This window comes from Vanacampus margaritifer, chromosome 5 (assembly GCF_051991255.1).
Source record: "Vanacampus margaritifer isolate UIUO_Vmar chromosome 5, RoL_Vmar_1.0, whole genome shotgun sequence".
In the NCBI taxonomy this organism is placed as follows: Eukaryota; Metazoa; Chordata; class Actinopteri; order Syngnathiformes; family Syngnathidae; genus Vanacampus; species Vanacampus margaritifer.
Window position 1 is genome coordinate 20,726,590 of NC_135436.1, and position 13,305 is coordinate 20,739,894.

Sequence of the window (13,305 nt, forward strand, 5' to 3'; positions counted from 1 at the left end):
TAAGAAACGAAGAACAACACTCGAATGTATAGATACAAGTTTGATTTATTTGAAAACTGGGGTAGTGTCCATCGTTTGTAAAATACATAACTAATCCTCACATTAAATTTACCCATTTTTCCCGGCAGACGTAACTGCCAATCTAAAATATTGGAGGATCTGTAGCGAGAGCCAAAGTGCTTCATGGCTCATGCTTAGAGCAGAATATTGTGTACTTTAACTACACAAACATGCTGCGTACCAAATAAAAGATCGCGTTCCATTCTTTCATTAAAAAAGTATGTTACTACCTTATTACGTTCTTTAGGAATCACCATTTGAAAATAGGTAATTTGAGTGACATTGAGCGAAAATTGAAAAGAAAAGGAGAAAACGAGCTTTTTGTGAAAAGATACATTTACATACATATACAGTATATATATAAATATATATATATACATACATACAAAAAAGCCCCGTAGTAAACGTCAATAAACGTTTTTGGCGGCTTTCATTTGGATTTTAGTAAACGTCATTAAACGTTTTTGGCGGTAAAAGAGCTAAAAACTCGGCCTTTAAAATTGTCTTCTTATAAATTTATGGGAAGAAGAGATATTAAAATCACCAATTCATGGTTTTATGAATTGATATCAGGTTTGAAAAGGAAAATCGATTCGATATCGATTATTCGATTTTTTTTTAAATCAGCCCTAGTACCCACCGACAAAGGATGGTTTTAACAGTGGAAAAAAAGACAAATTCTTAAAACATAACCTTACCCTTTTTTAACCCACATTACTTGCCCTTAATGTGAAAGCGTTTGTTGGAACAAAGAGGAGAAGCTTGAGAAACATACTGATGAGCCTCACCTCTAAACACACAGTATTCCTGTCACGTCGAAGCGAGATGCAAGAAAAATCAGTTGAGGGATGTTTTCTTCCTAAGCACATCACGGGTGGATCTTTTTGCTGTTGTTTTGCATCGCTCCTGGATTACAGCTACTCTATTCCACGGAGCTCACCCACACAGTGGGGAAATAGCCGGGCCTCTGTTTATAGGCTGAATGCTGAATGAAAGCATTATCGTGCAATCAGCACAAAGGCGGGCGGCGATTTGCGCAGTACATTATCACAAATGCAATTTTGCGCTCCCGTATTAAGTAATTTATAAAGTATTATTGGTGCAAAAAGGGATTGCGTATGCTTCAAGTGGGGCTCCATCATCCACTCCTTATTATATGAGGCCCAAAATTGGACTGCAATAGGATATTTGTGTCTACTACTAATGTGGCTAGAGTGTTAACATTAATTTTTCATCAACCTCCTCGTGGGATAAAAACGAGCCACGTCAGACATGTTATAGTCGGCTGTTTTCTATACTCGTAACTAAGTGGCCAAATCAAACGAGCATACATCAGGAGAGACAGAAAACACGGAGGGAGATCCATCACAGTCGCACACTAAGTGCTTTGCAGCAGCAGGACATATTGTTCAGGTAGAAGCTTGCCAAGCTCAAGATGCATTTAAATGTTGTTTTCCTCCCCATAAATACATACGTACATATTCAGGGTGGTGGACGTACCATTAGGCAAACGCAGTCAATTGCCCCGACATTTCCAGGGGCCTTCAAATAACTTCTCTAGCCGTCAATGAAAGTGAATTACTTTTAATGGAATTTTCTGGACTAGTTTTATTTAGTTATGTCATGTTATGTTCATTTCAAAACATTTTATTTTGTAAGATTGCTTTATTTTGAAAACAAATTCCAGTGACAACAAATTGAAAGTTGTGTTGAACAGCTGCTAGCTTTATTGGAAATTGACTTTATTTGTTTAAGCATGTATTATTTTTATTTACTACCATTTTGCACAATGTGCTAAATGCAACGTGAACAACATTTTAAGTTGGTTTTATGCCACAAACTTATGTTATTTACACTCTAAAAACAGTTGGGTCAAAAATGGACCAATCCTCTACTTGGGTCAATTTGGCCCAACTTTGATTCAAGAAATGGATCTTTTAATATAAAACAACTAATAAAGTTGGGTCAAATTGACCCAAGTAGAGGATTGGTCAATTTGTTTTTTGATTTAATTGGTTTGATTGAATTTGATTGGTCAAGAAAAAAAAAAGGGACCGATCCACTTTATCCACTTATCCAACTTTTATTCAAGAAATTGATCTTTTAATATAAAACAACTAATTAAGTTGGGTCAAATAGACCCATAAAGTGGATCGGTCCTTCTTTTTTTTTCTATCCATAATTGGGCTACTTTTGACCCAAGAAACATTTTTAGAGTGTACAGTACTTAATTATGATGATATTTCTTATCAACAGTAAAAGTGTTAATTCACTTTTTGCACGAAATAATTCTCAAGAAGGATATATCCAGCACGGGAAATAGGAGAATTTTGTCAACTTCACACTATTTAGTTGACGATAAACAGCTACCGAACGCAGAAAATTATATTTTGAATCGCTACTGCCCCCTGTGGCCGGAAACTGAAACAGCATTTTCCCTTCTTCACGTACACAACGCGCACGCGACGTCACATACGCAGACAGAGGACAGAGGGTGGAAAATTGGAACCCGAATCCAGTCTGAAAACTATTGGCCAGAGGCTTGCAGCAGCCACAGCTACGGTGTTAATTTACTGTTTAAAAAATCTCATAAGTGGTCAAATAAAAAGGCTATTGTAAAGATATTTGGGGGCAAAGTGTTACAAAGTGCAGCTTTCATATTGAAAAGGGGGGAAGCAGCTTTTTTATTACTTTTTTTATTTATGTATTTTTATTTTTACAATTAATAATTTAAAAGTCACATCAAGTAATCTCACTGAAGGGCTTTTTATTTATTTATTTATTTATTTTTTAGAACAAACAGCCTCTAATCTAGGGCTCGCTCGGGCGCCATGCTGGTCAGTCCACCCCTAGTTTCCAGTCTGCTAAAATGACAAATTACAAGTCAACTGTTGAACCGAATGGGGATCTGAAGATTTATATATATGGAGCAATTCCAAGCAACAGATTGCCAACCGGTTGCCTTTGCCATATGTCAATGTTGAGTCTACTGCCCCCAAGTGGAGAAAATAATGAGGAATGTCAAGACAGACTGCCAAGGTGATATTTCCACAGTGAACGTGATGCTCTGCGCAGTGTTGCGTTGCATTTTAACACCTCCCATTTGATGTTCCATTTTGAGGTCCTGCTGTAAACATGCGCGCGTGAGACGTTAATGGAGCGTGGAAAAAAAACAGAAGTGTAGCGGAAGCGGTCAAGACAGCCTGGTACACGCTGTATCCTACTGGGTGCCATCAACACAATGAAAATTGTAAAAATGCGCTCGATAAATGTTTGAAAAGATGCCTCTCAGCCCTTTACCAGTGAAATAAAAACGATCGCGCTTAAAGTGCACATACAGTATAATGGAACATTTTCTTTTTAAGTACCTGTATACAAAAGTTGCATCTCTGGTGCATTTGCCCACACATCAAGTGTGAAATGAAATGTGTCCCTGAGCAAGACGTTCAGCACTTCTACCCGACTTCTATGTATTAATTTAATTTACATAATAGCCGGCCATACTGCAGCTTTCAGCCAATGACATGATCGGGTGACTAACTCTCTGTAAAAACACTATCATGCCAAAACAAACACATCCTAGGGGGTGTGATATTCCTGCTATTATGTCAATTAGCGTTAGCATTGATTAGCGTTAGCGTCTGATGACATCATGTGACCAAACCCAGAAAATAGGGGAGCCGTGGCATTCGCGAGCTGATCCTGTGAGCACTGTATCGTCAGTTTCAATTGACAGAAGGTGGACAAAATGGCCGCCCCACTGAGACGGATAAAAACAGGTGCATTTTGTTGTTTAATTCATATTCCACAAACACAAAATTAATCAGAATAGGCTACTGTGTTTAAAATACTGTGTGGGGGCACATAAATCGTTGGTTTAACACTAAATGAATCAACTCTGTTGAATAACTCCAACACTGACCTCCATTTAAATCAGAGTATTAACTCATTTACTGCCATTGACGGCTATAGACGTCAAAAATTCATTTGAACTATTTCTATTAGTTTAACATTTTTTTTCCACTTTTGTTAACAAGAGTATGAAAACCTAGATTTTTTTTTATTTTACATTTAGAACAGATATAAAATTTGTGATTTATCGTGAGTTAACTAGTGAATTCATGCGATTAACTAAGATTAAAATTTTTAATTTTAATCGCCTGACACCCCTAATTTTCCCGATCGCGATTAATCACAAATTTTATTTATTTTATTTATTAGGTGTTCTAAATGTACACAATTTTTTTTTTAGGTTTTCATACTCATAACAAAAGTGGAAAAAATGTTAAACTAGTTCAAATTAATTTTTGACGTCTATAGCCGTCAATGGCAGTGAATGAGTTAAATATGCACTTTAGGGGTATAAATCAACTTTATACTATTTAACACCATTTTTTTAAAAAATTACATTATTGGTTACATTATTTGAAAATTGTTCATTTTTTACTCGTACCACAATGTGCCAATATAATTTGGAACTAATTAATATTCTGTCACCATATTTTAAACCTAAGAAACAAAAGAGCCATCTCTTTTTAGTTACTTTCTTACAAGAAATACAATAGATTGCACAGAGTATCTACTAAATGCAATATAGCCCTACAAGGTCTCCTGACTAACACAGTTGCTGTTGTCACACTTAACTACACTTAAAACTAAACATGAGGCGGCTCGGGAACACAAACAATTGTTTGTACTTACATACAACAGCACATTATATGCTGCTTTACCATGCCTGGGGAAAATGAAGGCATTCTTATTCGATCGCGAACACATTCTGTCCATTACAGCACTTAAACGGTTTAGCTCAGTGATTCTCAAAGTGTGGTAAAAGTACATTTACTGTTATGTTGGCTCTCTCTAGTTAATTAAATACAAATGAAATGTAGAGCATTTTTAACTGGAAATAGTATTATTTAACATATTACAATTAAAGCTTCCTGCTAGGCATGAAGCCTGTTGAAACTTATTTTTAAACACCAGTAGAGTACTTTTTCCTTTATTTTATTTTTATTTTTTTACTTTTCACGTACAGTACATTTGTACAATATTAAACTGCTAAATAGAGTGAAATGCATTTCTTTAAGAACTGTTTGTTTTTACAGTAGACCTTACAGTAGTACAATCTTCATTTAACATTTAGATTTTTCAATATTCATTGATTTTAATACCCACTATTAGATTTAATAATATGCCCAAAAAATATAGATGTTCTATCACATTAATGTACAGTTTATATATATATATATATATATATTTATAATCGTAGGTCTGGTAATTGCCAATTATACTACATAGGTCGCGCCGCGCATAGATATGAACGCTAGATGGGCGATCCTCGCTGCGAGTCAATGGGATGAAAGTAACCACAGGGCGGCCATCTTGGGACAGGGCTGCTCGATCACTCTCGACATTACAATCAATGGAGCAATTGAAATAGGCGTAGATTGCTCAACTCTCCCAAATTCTCAACCGATTTTCACTTTTGTTGTTGGATATGACACAAAAAAACTGTGCCGTGTTTAAAATAATAATAATAATATATATAATCTTTTTTAAAAAATTTTCATTTATTTATTTATTTTATTTTTTTCCAGGAGAGCTCAGTATTGTTCATTCGATTTGACATCATCATTGCTCTCCTTTAAAAAAAAAAAAAAATGTTTTTTTTTCTTTCTCTTTTTTTTTTTAATCCATCAAAAATTCAGCGAGTTACGAGTATTTAAGTGAGCGTGCTTCAAAATGCACGTTAGGTCATTGCATTCTATTAGTTGACCACTAGATGGCATTTTTTCTATTTTATTTAGAGCGCCACATATGTTTTGAGATACAATTTTGTGAACCACTCACTGGTTTAGCTCATTTTGTGACTGGATGAAATCAGTATGTTGGCACTTCAGTACAATCAACTTCTTTAACAATTGTGGGTTGGCCGCCTGTGAATTGCGAATCCAGCCGCCACCGCCGCCTAAATGTCAATACGAAAGGGCGCAGCTCACGCCGCCGAACACGTTGTCGTGAATGGTCATCAGGTTGGTCCCTTGCTGCCGTATTGATTGACTGGAGCTGGCAAATGTGCACGGAGTGGGAATAAACATCACTGACAAATCAGAACAGGGATTGTCAGCAATTTTCCTCATTTGCATTCCAAGTGGTGATGTATTGACAGGCTCTTAGCTGTCCTCAAACGACTTTCTCCTTCACTTGTCTAAAGTACTTTGAGGCCCATAACGGATTTATGAGACAAAAGATTGACTATTATTGTATGTCAATGCAACATAATGCGCAGTTTGAACATTAACGCCGTTCTTTCATGAGGTGCCAGTGCCAAAAAACAGACTTGCGTCTTGAGTGAAACTGGTTCTTAACCTGGGTTTGATCGAACCCCGGGGGTTCAGTCTCAGTGGTTCGGCGGAGGTCGTGATGACACGCCCAGCTTGGTCATCTTTGGCGTCGTGTGATTTCTTTATCATGTATAACGTAACGTCTGGTGTTCCACAGGGTTCACCCCTGGGCCCTCTGCTATTTTCATTAAACATCTCTTTCTATGAATAGTGCAGGTTACGCTTGCACTCCGTACCTTCAACATAGGCTCGACTGATGAGAGAGAAAAGTTTTTGTCAAGTTGCTCAAAACCTCAACCCATTATCGTAAATATGACCATGTAAGTGTAATGCAGCGGCTGCTTGAAAGTGATGTGGGTCAGTATGTGACGCAGCGTATTAATCACATTATTGTCTTGGTGTGTATCCAATTGCACAGCAAAGCAGCACAGATGGCCAATGATGATGTCCCAGTGTTTACGGATGATTGCTGCTAAATCATACCGTACCTTGATGTGACCCACCGGGGAATAACATGATACGGAATACACACAAGGCACAATAACGGGTGTGATATAAAGGCTGACGCTGATGCATGGCCGCACATGATCACGGAGCAAAACACAATCTTGATGTCAATTTTACACAACGCTTACTAAATATTCATCGGCGATGAATCAGGAATCAGGTGGAGCGTTTCGCATCCTCCATGTTGTCTGTGTGTGTAAATACGTTTGACTGTGCCCAAAAGACACTTCGGGGTGCACGTGGTCCACATCCTCGTTGTCCCCATTGCACAGACCATATAACGGTGGATCTCCTCTACAAGACAAAACATCAGTGATGAAGAGCAACAAAGTACAAATAATGTATTTAACTCGATTTCAGGTATCTGCATTTTACTTTTGTTTTATTTTACCTCCTATATTTGATAGCAAAGATCTGTACTTTCTAGTCCTTATGTTTTCAAAATAGATTTTTAACAAGTTCCTAATAGTGTGTGTCAGAAAGCCTGGGGGGGAACAAAAGTTTGTTCCGTTTTATTTGTTTCATGTGTGTCTCTTTATGATGCAGCACTTGTTCATTGTATTACTTCCGGTAGCGCCAATTCAGTGTGCTACTGACAATAAATAGTTGTGATCAATATCAGCTATATCTGCTGTTCAATGTGTGTTATATATGTTTGTAACTCACGTAACTTCGCCTGGGTTTAATTGGCTCGTTGACGTTGGGCGCTCAATTGCTTCGGTGCTAAAAATAGAACGTGTGTGTTTTGTTTTATAACACTGGGAAAAAAACATGTTAATTTTCTGGCAGCTGGGGCGCCAAAAAATACAGTGAAATTGCAAAAGAGTTTTTTTTTGTCCATAATTAAAATACAATTTGTAGATGTAATTTTAACAAGATTTTGCCTTATTTTCAGGTTGTTTTTAATGTTTAAGTAGACACTTTTTCACATTTTAAAACAATTGAATTTCCCAGAAACATAGTAAGTAAATGTATTATGAACAGTAATGCTTAAAATTACAGAAATGTGCTGTTATTAGTTGATATTAATGACATAATTTTATGGGAAGTGGTTGTATGATAATTTGTGTGATGTAATATAACAGTATATGACAAAAAAAATAATGTGATTCATCTTTTAAAACGTGTAAAAAAAAAAACTGTTGAAAAACTAGATATTGGGTTTATAATTGCAACCGTTTAGTATTTTGGCGCTTTTCCACCTTACAAGGCCCTCAAACTGCTTTACTGTACATTTCGACTATACTCATTCACCCTCTGGTGATGCAAGATCAGGATCAAGTGGGGGAATCAGTATCTTGCTCAAGAATACTTCTACATGGTCACAAAATGGATCAAACCCACAACCTCAGGGATACTAAACAACCACTCTACCACTGAGCCACGCCACCTCACGCATGTCAGAAAATGGTCATTTAGTTGCAACTCCTGTTCCTGTCTGTTTTGGTTTTGATTGAACATTCAAAACTCCTTGGTTATGAGTCAACCTCTATCTCATTGTGCTGCCATAACAATCAATATACATTTAAAAAAATCTCCATGTTTTTATATATGGTCGGATGTATGCCAAGACTGGTAAGGAAAAAAAAAAGACAAATAAAGAAGAAATGTACATCTTTAAGGGCTCTTTGTCTCAGCATATATTTTCAGTAAACATAACATTACATCTGGCTGTAGAAACTGCACACACGAGAGCATCCAAGCGTTACCCTAAGATAGAGCAGAACGCCAATCGATGCTCTCAAGAATCATCTCAAGAGTGCTCTAGTCCACGCTCACAACCACAAGATCAATCAAAAATCATGAAGATGGCCGCCTGACCTTCTACTTGTGGGATGTACCTGGCTCTCCCGAGGCCATCTCCAATGCCATTCAGAATTGAAAATGAGTCATGTACCTGCAGAGGAACATTTTAATGATCGCTAATTCACTCTGTTGTTTTTATTCCACTCCATTAATGTGGTCTGGCTGCCAGTCACCAGTACAGACTTGATTAGAGGGTTAAATAGCACCAATTACAAGAAGCTCTTCCCTCGCTTTTAGTAGTCTGCAGTCTGCACACTTTGTTTTCGCCATTGGTGAGTGCATGACCTTCATCGACACTGACGGAATTAAAAAGGCCTCGCTAGGCCAGCTGTTAACTAAACATGCTGTCAGAAGGATGCATCTACTCTCTGCTGGGAATATTGAAACAAACCCATACAGTACAGTATGTTCTCCCTTGTAAATAAGGGGCTGTTTATTTTTTTATTTTTCCCTTTTTTTCTGGAGAGCTCAGTATTGTTCATTAGGTAATTTTATCGATTTGACATGTCATCATCATTGCTCTCTCTAAAAAATTTATTTTTTTTTTTTTAAATTTTATCATTTTTTTTGGGCTGTTTATTTGATACGGTGTTGTTTACGCCATTTGTTTCCATTAAAAATGCACTTTTGGAGCCTGAAACAAGTCTCAAACAGGGTGTTTAAATTGCAATCCCGTGATCACATCGTGTATAATGTCAGCTCAAATTTGATTGTAAACAAATGACTACTTTTCTAACCGCTTTTGGGTCATCCGTTGGCGAGTAACACGTCGTGGTCGAAGGTCGTGGTAGAATCTGCTAAAAAAAAAAAAAAGAATAATGTGACAGATGAAAAGCTAAGAGTGCAAACATGATGCAAAAAATAAAGGGTGGTAAGTGTAAATAAAGGAGAACGTAACCAAGCTGCCAATTTACATGCGGGCACCACAACAAGCACACTTGAAATTCTCAATGCCAAAATGCTGAAAACAGGTTAGCGCACCACAAAAAGACGCTAAATGATGAAAAAGGAGACAAATCAAAGAGAAAGTTAGCAGAGTTGTAACAGGCTGCCAACTCACAGCGGCCACTTTGAATGGATTTTTAGTCTGAGTTGCTGGAAAACACAAAATATGGTGCATTTAATTAACTCATTCACTGCCATTGACGGCTATAAACGTCAAAAATTCATTTGAACTATTTCTATTAGTTTAACTTTTTTATTTTTTAACTTTTGTTAACAAGAGTATGAAAACCTAGGGAAAAAATGATTGTACATTTAGAACAGATATAAAACTTGTGATTAATCGTGAGTTAACTAGTAAAGTCATGCGATTAATTACAATTTTAAAAATGTAATCGCTTGACGCTCCAAATTTTTATTAATCTTTTCTTTTCTATCCCGTCAATTTTTTATTGTAATTAATCGCATTACTTCAATAGTTAAGTCATGATTAATCACAAATTTTATATCTGTTTAAAATGTACATTATTTTTTTTCTAGGTTTTCATACTCTTGTTAACAAAAGTGGAAAAATTTTAAAAGTAATAGAAATAATTCAAATGAATTTTTGACGTCTATAGCCGTCAATGGCAGTGAATGAGTTAACCAGCCATGCACACAAAATAGCGAACACTGCCCTCTGCTGGTCGGCGTTTGTAATTACAACTCCCTTATAGAATAACAATTTTTTTCTTCTTCTAATTTCCAAAAACTATTAACACATTCACTGCCATTGACGGCTATAAACGTCAAAAATTCATTTGAACTATTTATATTAGTTTTAAACTTTTTTTTCCACTTTTGTTAACAAGTGTATGAAAACCTAGATTTTTTTTGTACATTTAGAACAGATATAAACATTTGTGATTAATCGTGAGTTAACTATTGAAGTCATGTGATTAATTACAATTGACGCCCCTAATTTTTAATAATGTTTTATTCAAAATAAAAAAGATTTAAAAAAAAATGTCTAGGTTTTCATACTCTTGTTAACAAAAGTGGAAAAAAAAAAGTTAAACTTATAGAAATAGTTCAAATGACTTTTTGACGTTTATAGGCGTCAATGGCAGTGAATGAGTTAAGCAATAACACAAGATGAACACCTCTTGAACATGGGCCGCACTAGAAATTAACATCAAATACCCGTGGGAACAATATAATTCTAAATCTAATAATTTTGAATATAGCCGTATACCACATTGACACACAAAGGTCATAGCCTAGCTACGCTAACATCAATACGAATACCAAATGCGAATCTTTGGTACAAGTCCACGTTCTAACAATTACAGGCAGGTTCTGCTCCTGTACCATCTGGTTCTTTGCAAAACTCCAGAGTGGACCTACAGTATGTTGAGACGGCTCACCTTCACGCTTGACTGCAAATAATCAGCACCCGCTGCATTCTCACAAGACAGCGTGGCGCTGTCAGATGAGCGGAAGGATGCCACGGAAAGCCCTTTCCGCCGTTCCGAATGAGTCGTTCCGGGCCTCCGTCCTGCGGAGAGAGCGGAGAGCCGACCCGACTGACAAAGAGTCGTTTCCCATTCTGCTCAGGCTTTGTTGTTGTTCTTTTCTCACTCTTATCTTCTTTTGCGCTTTGGTTCTGACATTAACATTGGAGCATTATTGATCAGCACTCTGCAGAAGCTTGTCAGACAGATTAAATCACCTGACCCGGGCTCGGTCCCTTCTGCATAAGCCCACCATCTTGCACGGAGGCATGCGTTACTGCCTTATCGGGCGGCCTCCTTCGCTCAATATGGAATATCATATTTTCACGGAATGTGTTTTTCTTCACATGGACACGAGGTGTTTGTAGTCATCTTTTACGCCAACGTGTGTATGGAAATGAAAAATACAAAACGGGCCGGATATGAAACAAGGTGAGATTAGATTGTGGCCTGCTCTGCAGGGCGCCTGACAAGACATTTTTAAGGATGAATTAATTTGTCAGTGAAAATTAGATTCTGTTTCCTTGAGGAGATTCACCCGTGACCACAAACTTCTTTCCCGCGCGTCCCTCTGAAGACGGAGACCTCCTTGAAATTCACTGTCTACAAATACTGTCAATGTAAAACAAACCTGTTCAGCTTCAAAGCTCATGTAAAATTCATGCTCATGCTTTAAACATAAAGTCAAGCAGCAGACGGGCAACGGCAACTCATTAGAGGACAGCATGTTGTAATTATGGATGGGATATTAAGCGCACTGCGGAAGCCTGCTCATTCTGTACATGCTTTCGTAGAACAATCACAAAGTGAAATTAAATGGTGTGCGCTCCAGACAAAACAAAAGGCTCTTTTTTTTTTTAAATAACCCTTTGGGACACGGCCTTGTATTTCATATTTTATAGAAACTTAATTCTGTTATTTAGAAACTCGTATGATCTTTTGTTTCAGCACGTTGGGAGATGGCCAAGCTAACTTCCCTCATTGGCCAACACCAAGATCTTTTAACTACTGCAAACCATAGCCATAAATGAAATGAATATAATTAGCATTAAAAGAAATAATCAAAATTCGAATATGACAAAAATAGGTCAAATTCAGTGCAAGCTGAGTTTTTCCGGCAGCATGTTTTCAATGTTACAATGCGGAACCGGCGCGAGGTAAATGGCAGGTCCAGCTTAGTTATAGTTGTTGGGACAGAGCAAGAAAGGTTTTGATAATAGTGAGTGCATTGTCTTGTTTAGCGCTGTTAACTAAGATACATAGCATTTTGGCATTAGCTAAATAACACAACTACCGGTCACCAGATTCTGACTTTAAAGTGAGAATTCTCACTTTATCCTCAGAGTTCTGACTTTAAAGTCAGAATTGTCACAATTCTGACTTTAAAGTGAGAATTCTAACTTTAAAGTGAGAATTGTCACAAGTGAGAGGACAATCTTATAGAAGGTCCACCATGTGAGAATTCTGACTTTATTCTCAGAACTCTGACTTTAAAGTGAGAATTCTCACTTTATCCTCAGAGTTCTGACTTTAAAGTCAGAATTGTGACAATTCTGACTTTATCCTCAAAATTCTAACTTTAAAGTGAGAATTGTCACAAGTGAGAGGACAATCTTATAGAAGGTCCACCATGTGAGAATTCTGACTTTATTCTCAGAACTCTGACTTTAAAGTGAGAATTCTCACTTTATCCTCAGAGTTCTGACTTTAAAGTCAGAATTATGACAATTCTGACTTTATACTCAAAATTCTAACTTTAAAGTGAGAATTGTCACAAGTGAGAGGACAATCTTATAGAAGGTCCACCATGTGAGAATTCTGACTTTATTCTCAGAACTCTCTCTTTTAAGTGAGAATTCTTACTTTATCCTCAAAATTCTAACTTTAAAGTGAGAATTGTCACAATTCTCACTTTAAAGTCAGAATTCTGACTTTAAAGTGAGAATTGTCACAAGTGAGAGGACAATCTTATAGAAGGTCCACCATGTGAGAATTCTGACTTTATTCTCAGAACTCTGACTTTAAAGTGAGAATTCTCACTTTATCCTCAGAGTTCTGACTTTAAAGTCAGAATTGTGACAATTCTGACTTTATCCTCAAAATTCTAACTTTAAAGTGAGAATTGTCACAAGTGAGAGGACAATCTTATAGAA